Genomic DNA, 13,255 nt, shown 5'->3' on the forward strand with positions numbered 1-13,255 from the left:
ATGGTAAGGGAACAACCCAAATTACTGAAACAGATGAAACAAATGAAAGTTAGACGGTTAAAGAAATGGACAAGAGTTATGGGTAACTCTCGAAGACAATGGTAAGGGAACAATGCAAATTATTGAAACAGATGTATATAAATTACTATTTAAGTGAAAAAATTCTACACAATACTACACAATACTACCTATTTAGTAAACATATGTAAATTAAATAATATAAATAGAAAAGTTTAAATATATTTTGACGTTTCCACATTATACTTTTTTATTTATTTTTTTTTATTTTTTATTAATTTTTTTTTCAACGTTTATTTATTTTGGGGACAGAGAGAGACAGAGCATGAACGGGGGAGGGGCAGAGAGAGAGGGAGACACAGAATCGGAAGCAGGCTCCAGGCTCTGAGCCATCAGCCCAGAGCCTGACGCGGGGCTCGAACTCACGGACCGCGAGATCGTGACCTGGCTGAAGTTGGACGCTTAACCAACTGCGCCACCCAGGCGCCCCCCACATTATACTTTTGAAACAAACGTAAATGCTCCCTACTTCTACTGACCAGTGAGCACTGACAGATGAACTGCAAATGGTCAGGGAGAATCTACCAGCATACCATCAGGCCATTCTCCCTCCTCACGTTGGGATTTCACTAAGACATAACAGTATTGTAAATATATGCAGAAAGAGATTAGCCAAATTCTTAACAGTTGGTGGGGAGAGAGCTTTAGAAATGGGTTGGAGGGGTCGTTAAAGGTGATCTTTACTTTTTATCTTACTGCAATTTTACTTTTATTTTTTTTACAACTTGCATGTCACCAGCAGGGCTTCCACAAGGTCACTGGTTGCTTATTATCACTGGTGGAATCACTGTCCATATGATACAAAACTAGCGGCTGTAATTACACTGCCAATTCCCAGCCAGCAGAGAATTCCATCCACACTCTCTAGGTTCTATAGTAAATAAAATGCCATGCTTTTTTTTAACTGGATATTTGTTCTTTAAAAAAAAAAAAAAAAAGATTAGGGCAGATGAGGGCAAGTCTGTTGTCTGGATGCTTCTGCCGTTTTGTCTTCCATGTAAACTAACTTCTGCCGTGCCCCAGTCTGCCACTCAACCTGGAAGCCTCATCTTCGAACTGTCTGGAGTTGAGAACTAGAGGGGGACAGAGGGCAAAATGGCAGGCAGCCAGGGAGGAGAGCTAAAGCATCTTGACAGTTGGGCAAAGATGACCAAAGTGAAAACGTGCCAAAGGGACAACAGTGACTGATGGGTCCCAAGGAAACGTTAGTACAACATCCACAACACACCACAGCCTTCGAGAGAACACCAAAGTTCCGCAAACCAGCCATGTAATTAAAACACAGCTCTGGAGACAGAGGAGGTTAAACGACTCTGACCCAGCCCATCCACTCTTCTTGGTGGCTGCCAGTTCCAACCTTCCTGCCAACACCCACACATTTCTATACGTCAGACTATCTCTAAAATAATCTCCCAAAACCCCAACTTAAAAAAAAAATGAATAAGGATTTAAGCAATCAAATTCTTCAACATTTGTTTCTCATTCAGGAGAGACTGTGGTTTGCAAACTTCAAGTTCTTGTTAATAGTGCAAGACATAGTAAAATCTACTGAAAGCTTTTCATTTAACCAAACATGGACAGTAATTTATTCCTCCAAGTGGTAAGAGAATGCACCAAGCCAGGCATCTGTGCAAAAACTTTCCATACCCCCTTCAGTCCTCTAACTCTATCTACAATTCCATCTTCTTGTCCTAACTAAATCTTCAATTATTCCCAGAATGGATGAAATCTTAAATCCACATCAGCTTTTAACATCTGCTGAGTCTTAACTATACAGGAACCAAAACGAAATTCCTGTATGTCACCTGCCGATAGGATTACAATTTAAATCAGACTCAAAGGCAAATAGAAGAAAATAGAAGGCACATGTTTTTTTTCCTGATCAATATAGACATCAGCCAGATGACAGAAGTAGGTGATATGCTGGTTACATGCTACATACAACAAAACAGCCTCAATACCCATTCACACAACTATACAATTCTTATTCTAAAAGGCCTCAACTACAGGGGTGCCTGGGTGGTTCAGTCCGTTAAGTATGCGACTTTGGCTCAGGTCATGATCTCACAATTGGTGAGTTCAAGCTCTCCATCAGGCTCTGTGCTGACAGCTCAGAGCCTGGAACCTGCTTCCAATGCTGTGTCTTCCTCTCTCTCTCCCTCTCTCTCTCTCTCTCTGTGCCTCTCCCGTTCGTGCTCTGTCTCTGTCTCTCAAAAATAAATAAACATTAGAAGTCCTCAACTACAGAAAATACATCTTATACTCTAAAAGGAACTTATGGACATTATCAAAATCAGTGTCTCATATGTGTAACACTGATCCAACCAATATCTAATTTGTTTTTTGGGCTCAGTAATCTATATTGATCTTCAGAATTACACTAGTTACACAAACTTAACCAGTGTATCACAAAATGAGAAGCTCACAACCTAATCAAAATAACCCTGTTCTATGAAAATCTCCATATTAAATTTTTTTACCTCTGAAAGATGAACTGGAGAAGGGTAAAGCACAAGCCTGTCAGCATCAACGCTCTGTGGGACTCGTTGGAATGCAAATTCTCAGGCTCCGCCCTAGACTTACTGAACCAGTAGCTCTGAGGGTGAGCCCTGGGAATCTGTGTTTGAACAAAATTCTCCTTATACACTAGTCTAAGTGAAAACACGGAACTGCAGGAGAAAAAGGAGCCCCTGCACAATGTTGGTGAGAGTATAAATTGGTACAGCTTCTGTGGAAAACAGTATAAAGGTTCCTCAAAAAATTAAACATAGAAATACCATACAATCCGGTAATTCCACGACTGGGTATTTACCCAAAAAAACCAAAAATACTAATTCAAAAATATATATGCACCTCTATGTTTAATGTTAATTGAAGCATTATTTACAATAGCCAAGATATGGAAGCAACCCAAGCGTCCATCAATAGAAGGATGACTAAAGAAGGAATAAAGATGTCTGTCTGTCTCTCTCTCTCTCTCTCTCTCTCTCACACACACAATGAAATATTACTTAGCCATAAAAAAAAAAAATGAGATCTTGCCATTTGTGACAACACAGATGGACCTAAAAGGGTATTATGCTAAGTGAAGTAAGTCAGACAGAGAAAGACAAATGCCATATGATTTCACTTATACGTGGAATCTAAAAAACAAACAAACAAAAAGCAGAAAGAGATCCCTAAATACCGAGAACAAAGTGATGACTGCCAGAGGGTAGGGGGCTTGGGGGATGGGCAAAATGGATGAAGGGGAGTGGGAAATCCAGGCTTCCAGTTTTGTAAGGAGTAAGTCACGGGGTAAAAGATACAGCATAGGGAATATAGTCAATGCTACTGTAACTGTTTTATAGTAACAGAGGGTAGCTACACTTGTGATGAGCATAGCGTAAGGCATAGACTTATTAAATCACTATGTCTTACACCTAAAACCAATGTAACATTGTGTGTCTATTATACTTTAATAAAAAGAATTGCAGTAAGATTAGAATTGGGATACTGGCATACCAAACAAGATTGATAACATGAAATAGATTTCTTAAATCCAGTATGTTGAGAGGACAAAAAAAAATTTGCCATCAGCATAAACCCTATATTCTCTCCTCGTTACTTACTTCTAAGTAAATGAGGACTTTGAAACTTGTATATGGATGTAGTCAACTGCTTGTAAGTTCATGTCTATTTATGCTATGGTTCAGAAATATTTGCACATCAAACTAGAAACAGAGTTTACACTTGGGATCATGAGTCTTTTGTAAATGTGAAGAGAGTAAATTTGGAACCAAAATGTCTTGAAGAAACAGAGCTTTCTAGGAATTCTGCCAGTCCTTTTTCTCAGGGTGACCTTAACTTTCAGACTTGAGGAGTATTTTCCTTCTCTGATTAATACTTCCGTAGGATGATTAGTGTACTTTGTTCAAGTATATATCCAGACAAGCTGACTTTTCCCGTTACCAGGAACCTACAGCTTGCCTCTCCATCCTAAAGGGTAACCCAGTATGCAAGGCCAGTATCAACAGCCACATTTACTGGTTCTCTGCTCCCTCTACTCACCCACAAAGGACGTAGGGCTGATAGGTTCCAAACACTGCCATTTTCCTTTTAAACAATACAGAAACCTTGCAAATGAACTGCACACATCTGAGTTAGGATTCCCAGGAGGACACCCCTAGACACAGACTTATTTCTAGGCCTTTAGAATCAAATTAGAATACCCCATCAGACACCTATTTGTGCAAACGTTAATTTCAAGTGTATTTAAATGCCTTAGCATCTTGCTTTTTGCTCATCACATCAAGCAGAGCTGCTTGGACTGTGTAATCACAATAATGAATAAACATGGGGTGCTTATAAAGGACTCGGGAACCACAAAACTGATCAATTGTTAATTCTATAAAGTGACAAAACGTGCCTTCTTTTGCAAGAACTCCATTTAGCTGTATTTTTGGTGGGGAAGACGCCAATGTCTTCTGCCTACTGTCTCCTAAAATAAAAATGCAATCATCACTCGGATCCTACCTAAGGCTTATCTTGATCTCCATTATTTCCTTGTACTGTCTATATCCATGGCTACCCCACCTCCAACGAAAAACAAAAACTGGCATGGCATGTTAAAAACCCTGAGCTGCATGGTTATTAATCGCCAGAGGAGTTGAGGCAGCACTAATATGAACAGCCAAAATAACCACAGTAGATATTTATCGGCCTCTTATTATTTTGATCAAACACCAATTTCACAATGAGCGTGACTCACAGAACACCGCAGTTCAATCAAATTCCTTAGTGTGGTAAGATCAGGACTTTCAGAGCTTCTTCTTGCAATCAACACATTTGTTATTTATCTCCTAGACCCCCACTACACCCAGGCCATGCACAGGAGGTGTTCAGGTCATCTTTCTTGAACTGAAAAAATGAATCACCTAGAAAGAGCTTTGGCTCTCCCACACTGCCTGGGTTCATGCCGTGGCTCTGCCACAAGCTTCCTGTGTGGTTTCGTCCAACGTACTTCCCTTTCCTAGTGCACAGAAGGGAGATGATGACGCTCTCTACCATGGTGGGCTTGGGAGAGAATTAAATGAGATAGTGCGTAAAAATGTTCAGTGCAGTAAATTGATACTGCCTCTATGAAAACCAATACTGACGGATCCTCAAAAACTAAAGAATAGAATTACCATATGATCCGCCAATTCCATTTCTGAATATACACCCAAAAGAAATGAACACAGAGACTCAGAAAAATATCTGTAGAGCCATGTCCATGGGAGCGTTATTCACAGAGGCCGAAAGGTAGCAGTGACCCACACATCCATCGATGGGTGAATAAACAAAAGGTGATGTTTCCCAGCCTTAAAAAGGAATGAAATTCCAACACACATTACAACATAGATGAACCTTGAAGACACTATGCAAAGTGAAGTAAGTCAGGCCCAAAAAGACAAATACATGATTCTCCTTCAGTGAGGTACCTGGGGCAGTTAAACTCCTAGAGATAGGAAGTAGAATGTACCTGCTAGGGGCTGAGAGGAGAGAGCTGGGGAGCCACTATTTAAGGGGCACAGAGTTTCAGTTTTACGGGACGAAAAGAGTTCCGGGGATGGACGGTGGGGACAGCTGTAAAACAATGCGTATGTTTAATACCACCGGACTACACGCTTAAAAATGGTTAAGCAGCAGGGCGCCTGGCTGACTCAGGCAGTAGAACATAAGACTCTTGATCTCGGGGTCATGAGTTCAAGCTCTGCGTTAGGGGTAGAGATTACTTAAACATAAAATCTTAATAAAAAGAAAAAAATTAAAATGGTAAAGTAGGTGAACTGATGTAATTTGTATTTAAGCACAATTTGCTAAATGTTTACTTATTTTAGAGAGAGAGCGACAGGCTGTGAGCAGGGGAGGGGCAGAGAGAGAGAGGGAGACACAGAATCTGAAGCAGGCTCCAGGCTCTGTCAGTACAGAGCCCAACACAGGGCTCGAACTCACGAACCACGAGATCATAACCTGAGCCGAAGTCAGATGCTTAACTGACTGCGCCACCTAGGCGTCCCAATTTTAGCACAATTTTTTAAAACAGCGCAGTACCCAGCAACATCCTTATTCAACAAATGATAGCTATTGTAGCTACTATCATTTTTCGAAAGGTCAACAAAGCAAATATTTGACAAACATTCCCTAACGTAGCAGTGGCAAATACCAGCAGAAAACTTTAGCGAAAGAGACATTTGTTATCTAACGTCAATTCCATTCAAATGCCTCCTTGCCCGCTCTCACCCACCCCTACACTAGCTGGTACCACGTGGCTTTGCTGGGGAGGTTTAAATGTTAACCAGTTCATTTCCCAAATCCCCTCAGCTGAGGTGAGTGGAAATTCAGCACACAAGGAGACTGAGACTGGTACCAGGGGACAGACTCATAGCCATCCCCCAGCTTGCTTAATGGAGCTCCGTGCTCCCGATCAGATCCAAGGGTCTGCAAAGAGCAGGACAGAGGGGGAAGATGTGAGTTTTATCCTGGGAGGACTGGGAGGACTGGGTCCATGGTAACCAATTTTATGGCTCTTTTGATTTGTGTCCATGGATGTGTGTGTGTGTGTGTGTGTGTGTGTGTGTGTGTGTGTGTGTCGAGAAGGAATTAATCCAAAAATATAGCTGAAGAAAGCTGTGTGTCTCCGATGTGAAGCCGGGTTGCATAATCAGTTCTGAAAGCAGAGAAAAGGTAACAGATGTTTACATTACAATCTGGCTGCTTCTGCAAGAGCTGCCAAATGATTTAAATAGTCACGGAGATTGCAGGCCCCAGTGAATTGTTGCCCCCACTGATACATGCAGAGAATTCACCCCAATAATATATTTTGGGATTGCCTTAATTAAACGCCCCACTGTATAAAAAATTTCTGGCTTGCAAACTACTTAAAATATTAAACTGAGGGGTGCCTGGGTGGCTCAGTCGGTTAAGTGACCGCCTTCAGCTCAGGTCATGCATGATCTTGTGGTTCGTGGGTTCAAGCCCTGCGTCAAGCTCTGTGCTGACAGTTCGGAGCCTGAAGCCTGCTTCGGACCCTGCGTCTCCCTCTCTTTCTGCCCTCCCTCATTTACACTCGTGCACTCTCTCCCTCTCTCTCTCTCTCAAAGGTGAATAAATGTTAAAAAAAAAAAATTTTTAATCTTAAACTAGACACCAATTAAAAAAAAAATTTGAACAGAAGGACTTTTTCCAACACTCACATTATGAAACTTGCCGTCTCTGACAAAGAGGAATGCATCATAAAGAAACTCAAAATTGCTTTTTGACTCTGAGTGTTTTATGACCAGGAGGAAGATGAAATTTTACATAGAAAAACACACAGCCATGAAAAAGAATGTCCTCTAGCTCTCTTCACTGAATTGTCATCCTTCCCAGAATGGCTCCAGAGTATATCTGAGTCTTACACGAATGCAGATAAACAGCCATCACTGCACAGAAAGCCTTCCTAATCGGGGCATTTCACCTGACTGCATGGATGTCAACAGTCTCTTTCCCCCGCCATGGTTTCACCAAAGGCCTGCCAGTGGCCCTTTGCCAAGTACAGATTATATGATATATGGCCTCATTTATCTAAAATGATTTGGTCTAAACATCTATATGTGGATAAAGGCACAAGGAGGGAAATGGAAATAGGTTTATTGAAATATGAAAAGGTATTTTCTCGATGGCAAAACTGGGTTCATTTTTCACTTTCCTTTATATACTCTCTTACAGTGTTTGAATTTTCTACCCCAAACACGCATTATCTTTACAAATTAAAGAAATCGAAAAGACATCTTCAAACCAGAAGGCTAGAGCAACAGCAAGAATCCTAGCTTCTGCATTAGACACCTCAGACCTCAATTCCCTGCCTGAAATAGGGAGCTAGGGACATTGGATAAGCCCTTTCACTGGTCTGGGCCCCAAAACTTGACCTGGATCAGAGTTTCTCCACCTCAGCACTACCAACATTTTGAGCCAGAGAGTTCTTTGTTGTGGGAGTGCCCCATTCATTAGCAGAAGTTTAGCAGCACCCCAGGCTTCTACCTGCTAGAGACCTATCTAATTTGGTTGTAGCAACCAAAAATGTCTCCAGACCTTGGCAAATGTCCCTGATGGAGCAGAATTGCCCGCAGTTGAGAACCACTGCCCTAGATGGTCTTTAAGTTTCTTTCTTCCTGGAAACTTTCTTGGATTATTTCAGACTCTGTGCCTAAAGTCTCAGTTTTAGGACCAGGGATGCACAGGGAAGTGCCCACAATATAACAAAGTCTCATCGATGTTTTCATGATTCATTAAGCAAAACAAATAAAACTGTGAATTTTCAGAGAATACTTTGGGACATGTGGCATAAATATGAAACAGAATTCAAGCAGGTGCAATTGTCATTTAAAAAGCTAATAATAACTGGCTTTGGACAGTTCTACCTTTAGTTAAGGCAAGTAAAATGCTATAGAAATGTTCAATTGCTTTCTAATTTGAAATGAACTTACAGCACTAAAAAAAATCAAAATAGACTACTGTTTTCTGCAATGCCATATTTTTATTAAAAAAGAAGAAAAAGCCTAGGGGGTGCCTGGGTGGCTCACTTGATTAAGTATCTGACTTCTGGTCTCAGCTCTGGTCATGATCTCACGGTTCGTGGGCTGCAGCCTTGTGTCCAGCTCTGTACTGTCAGTGCAGAGTCTGCTTGGGGTTCTGTCTCTCCCTCCCTCTGCCCCTCCCCTGCTTGCTCTCTCTCTAAATAAATAGACTTCAAAAAATAAAAAATAAAAATAAATATTTGTAAAGGCCTACTGTTTTTTTCTATTTTATAAAAAATACTATGGAGCACCTGGGTGGCTCAGTCAGTTGAGCATCCAACTTCAGCTCAGGTCATGGTCTTGCAGTTCGTGGGTTCAAGCCCCACATCAGGCTCTGTGCTAACAAACAGCTCAGAGCCTGGAGCCTGCTTCAGATTCTGTGTCTCCCTCTCTCTCTCTCCCTCCCCTGCTCATGCTCTGCCTCTCTCTGTCTCTCAAAAATAAATAAATGTTAAAAAAAAAAATACTAGAGTGTCTTTCTAAAGGAGATATTTTATTCTTCTGCATGAGCAATACTACAATCTTATGAAAGGAGACAAATTAGCCACATCTTTACTATCTATCTTCCTAAACACAGCATATTTTTATTTGCCATTTCATTAACATTTTATTAACAAGAACTCCCTAATATCTGACACCACCATACTTTTGAATTAAAATTATTTATGCTCATGCTAATGACTTGCTTGCTACTTGTAAGATCCTGACACCTTTTGAATTAAAAAGAGTGACAAAAAAAAATATTCAACACAGTTTTAGATTCATGACTCTTTGAAAATCAGTAGTTCATCCATATAGAGAAAGCCATTTATTAACCAGGATGTTTCATTACCATCAACATTCTACACCTGACACACATTAAGTGTTCCACAAATGCAGAACACCATTATCATTACTCACAACCATGCCAGAAAACAGAGTTTTATTCCAAATAACCAGTTTGGTTTTACAGCAACTGAAAAGCACAAACTATGAAAGAGGAGACTATCCCTCAATAAATTAATATTCTGAGTTTTCAAGCCTTGTATCATGCCTCGTCGTCATTTTAACATCTGTGTCTTATTATGTGCTCAAATGGGTCCAAATTGAGTCACGCTACCCCATCTTCTTCCACTGCCACCTCCCCTTAAATGTCTCTTTTGTAACCGCAGATACCATGACAGCTACTTGAAAGTGGCCCAAGCTTGCAGCTGTCAAATTCTTGAGCTGAGCTCAACCAGCATAACATTCTAACAAACTGATCCTTGAAAGCGAAAGAAGGGGACATGATTGGGCTCTGCAGACACAGCGGAAATGAGGGGTCCTTCCACCATCCCCACACCACCCTGCAGGCCTTTATTGGAAAAGTCAGGAAAGGACACTGGGCCAGAAGTTAGGATCCTAGTTCTTTTTACACCGTAGTGGACTGAAGTCATAACACCTTCTAGCCCTGATCTTTTAGAACACTAAACTCTTGAAGTATTCTCCAGATTTAAAATTCTGTGAGCTTTTGGGTCTTTCTTTAAACCAGATGGTGCAATTAAATTTATGTTTAAAAGTAAAAAAAAAAAGCACAAGAGCCCTTTTAATTGACTTTATGGAAGAAATGGGATTTAGTTTGAATAGTAACTCTAAAGCAGGAAGAGTTACTTCTTTTTCTAATAGATATCAGAAAGATGGAAAGCCAAAGTTAATCACAAAGTGTAATTCAAGCCTATGTCTGTAAGCAAGGACTTCAAGGAAGGAAGTGAGCTTTTTCTAGTAATGTTTTCAAAACAAGTATTTATGAAGTGATTAATGTGGCCAAGATCACTTCACCAATCCCTTTGTGGACATCCTTTCCCTACTGCCTGTTCCTCACCCTCAATCCTGTATCTCCCTAACAAGTTAGGATAAAGTACGCTGTATGATCTCCCAGTCATCCAGGATTGGCTTCAGGACTTGAAGTCATTTTGCTAATCTTAGCAGATGTATTTATCCAACACCGGATGAAATGCACACATGTATACAAATAAGTCCATCATCATCTAAATGTTGGATAGATGTTCCATCTATCTTGAGGAAAAAAAATCTCAGCAGGCAAGGCCAGTTACCATGATGTCTCTCCATTACTGTACAGAAATTAGAGCCAAAATATAGGGTATAAACTCCCAAAGAGGAAAAAGGCAGAAGGGGGGAAAAACATACTTCTCTGCAAATTGTAAAGAGATCTATAAACTGCAGTCTTAATTTTATTAAGCTAAGCTTCTTAGTATAGAAATCCCCAAAACTCTCCAACTGGGCAGCTAATTGAGAGTTAGGAAGAGCCAAAATGACGTCCCTCTTTCTCTTATTCATCACAGACGATGTACAAACGCTTGCTCAATATGATAATGTGACTCTTGTCAATGCACGTTCAAATCAGATAGAGGATTGGCTAGTGATGATGTCATCCCCATGGGTTAATCCCCAGTGAATGCAGTTTTAATATCATATGCATCAACACAACATTTACATAACAAAGTATTATATTAAGTGTAACAATAAACGGAGGTGCAGATAAAAGCAGCTATTAGAGAAAGGTTACGTGACACTGAAAAGGAGGTGGGGGGACAAAGACTTTTTTTTTTTTTAGATTAAATGGAACTAGGTCATCAGACAATACACATCTCTAAAAAAAGCAAAAAATAAATATTGAAATTCAAGTGACCTAGAACATTCTAGCACTAGAAATATGAAAATGTTGCTTCCAATGAAAAATATTCAGTAATTAAGTAAAAACATTTATAAGTTGTGTGTGTGTGTGAGAGAGAGAGAGAGAGAGAGAGACAGAGAAGTTTTAAAAAATTAAAGTCATTCAAAAATAAGTGAACAAGCAGGTATTGCTTTTCTGGGAACAGCAACTTTCTTTAACAGGGAAAATTGGCCAAGTCAAATCGTGACTTAAAACCTTATAGTAAATTTTAAAGCGTCAAAGGGTAGTTAAGATGCCATGGAGGGAAGAGAGAAAAGTCACGCAAAGCAGAACAATGAGACAGAACTGAGGGAGGAAACCTTGAAATACAGCTTTATGAGAATATTGATTAAGTAATGTCCACATATATGAAGAAAGCTTTTTGCACAAATGAGCAATGCCTCCTCACGCGGTCAGTTTGGGAGGACATAAGTCATTATTAGTCATGATGATTCTGAAAACTGTCTCTTGCTGCCTTATTAAGATCTGTATTTCCAATCCAAAGGAAGTGTTAGGCTTGCACACTGATTTATGACTACAAACTTAGCAGAAATGCCTCTCACTGTAAAGCCCATAGGGAGCTGTTGAATTTTTTAAGTCATACATCTGTTCAAGAATGACCAAGTGTAAAACACTGATTATATTGTGATTGGGCAAGTGTGGGTGTCTGGGTGTGCAGGTTTAATTTTCAGATTGGTGTGGATAATCCCTATACCAAGGGTATTAGAGAAAGAAGCCGACCAAGGCTTTGAACACACCGATCCCCACACACCGGGATTGCCTGTCACATCACATCAACCTTGCTAGTCTTGGAGGGACGGCCATAGAAAAGTTAAAGGGGAAAAGAGTACAGGGATGCAGATGCTTCACCAAGGGGGGTCCTTAAATCCTGGTTGGGGGCAGGGGAGGGGGGGGAGTTTGGGCACTTGAGTAGGTCTCAGTGAGTCCATGAATCTGTAGGTGTACATCTTGCTGCGAGTTGCCTCATGACTTGCCTAAGGCTGTCACTGGCATCCGTGGAACCCCAGACGTTAAACAATACTGATTCAGGAGAAAATACTGATTCAGGAGAAAATCCAGTGGCACCGTGTCTAGCTTCAGCTGCCCACAGATGTGGGATATCCGGCTTTTCACTTCATCCTTCCCAAACCATGAGTTTAGGGTTAAATATGCTCTCCCTTCCAGGAGCGGATTGACAGGGCAAATGATGCAAGACAACGTTTAAAAAAGCGGGGAAGCAATGCAGACACTCTGCCCTGGTGGCTAATCCGAGGTGCCTAAGGCGGGAAGGGACGGAACTTGCAGACCCGCTCTTAGTGCTTCCACATGGGCGGGAAGCTTAGCGCTTCAGCCGGAAGACGCGTGCCAGGTGCACGCTGAGTCCTTCCAGCAAAAGCCTCACAGCCAAGATTTCAGGTGTAGGCTAACCTGCTCTCTCCCGTTGGCTCCTATAAGGATCCCGGCTCAGACCCAAGGGTTGAAGCCCAAGGCCGGCTTCTGCAAAACAATTGCTCACCACGAGTTCGCCCTCGCCCTCTTCATACCGATCCGTAAGTGGCCTTTCCCGCACCCAAGGAGCTCCCCGGGGATCTCTGAGTGGCAGACACGAACCCTGAAGTTCCAAAATGCAGCTGCCCAGCCCCAGCCATGCATCCCCTCACTCAGGAGCGCGGCTTCCAACTTCGAGGTGCACGGCAAGCACCGCACAGGAGGTCTCTCCCGCACTCAAGAGCATCGGGGTTGGGGGCGGGGGCGACGAGGTGCTGCCCGGAGCCGAGCCAAGCCGGTATCAGCCCGAGAGGCAGCTGCTACCCACGAGGCAGAGACTGAGCACTGGATCCAGAGCCACCCCAACCCCACCTTCCCGCCCTGTCCTTTCAGCTCCCAAACCTTCTTACTTGACTAG

The sequence above is a fragment of the Lynx rufus genome, unplaced genomic scaffold, assembly GCF_022079265.1.
Source record: "Lynx rufus isolate CCGP_SWC_20201006 ecotype Redwood Valley unplaced genomic scaffold, mLynRuf1.p SCAF_4, whole genome shotgun sequence".
In the NCBI taxonomy this organism is placed as follows: domain Eukaryota; kingdom Metazoa; phylum Chordata; class Mammalia; order Carnivora; family Felidae; genus Lynx; species Lynx rufus.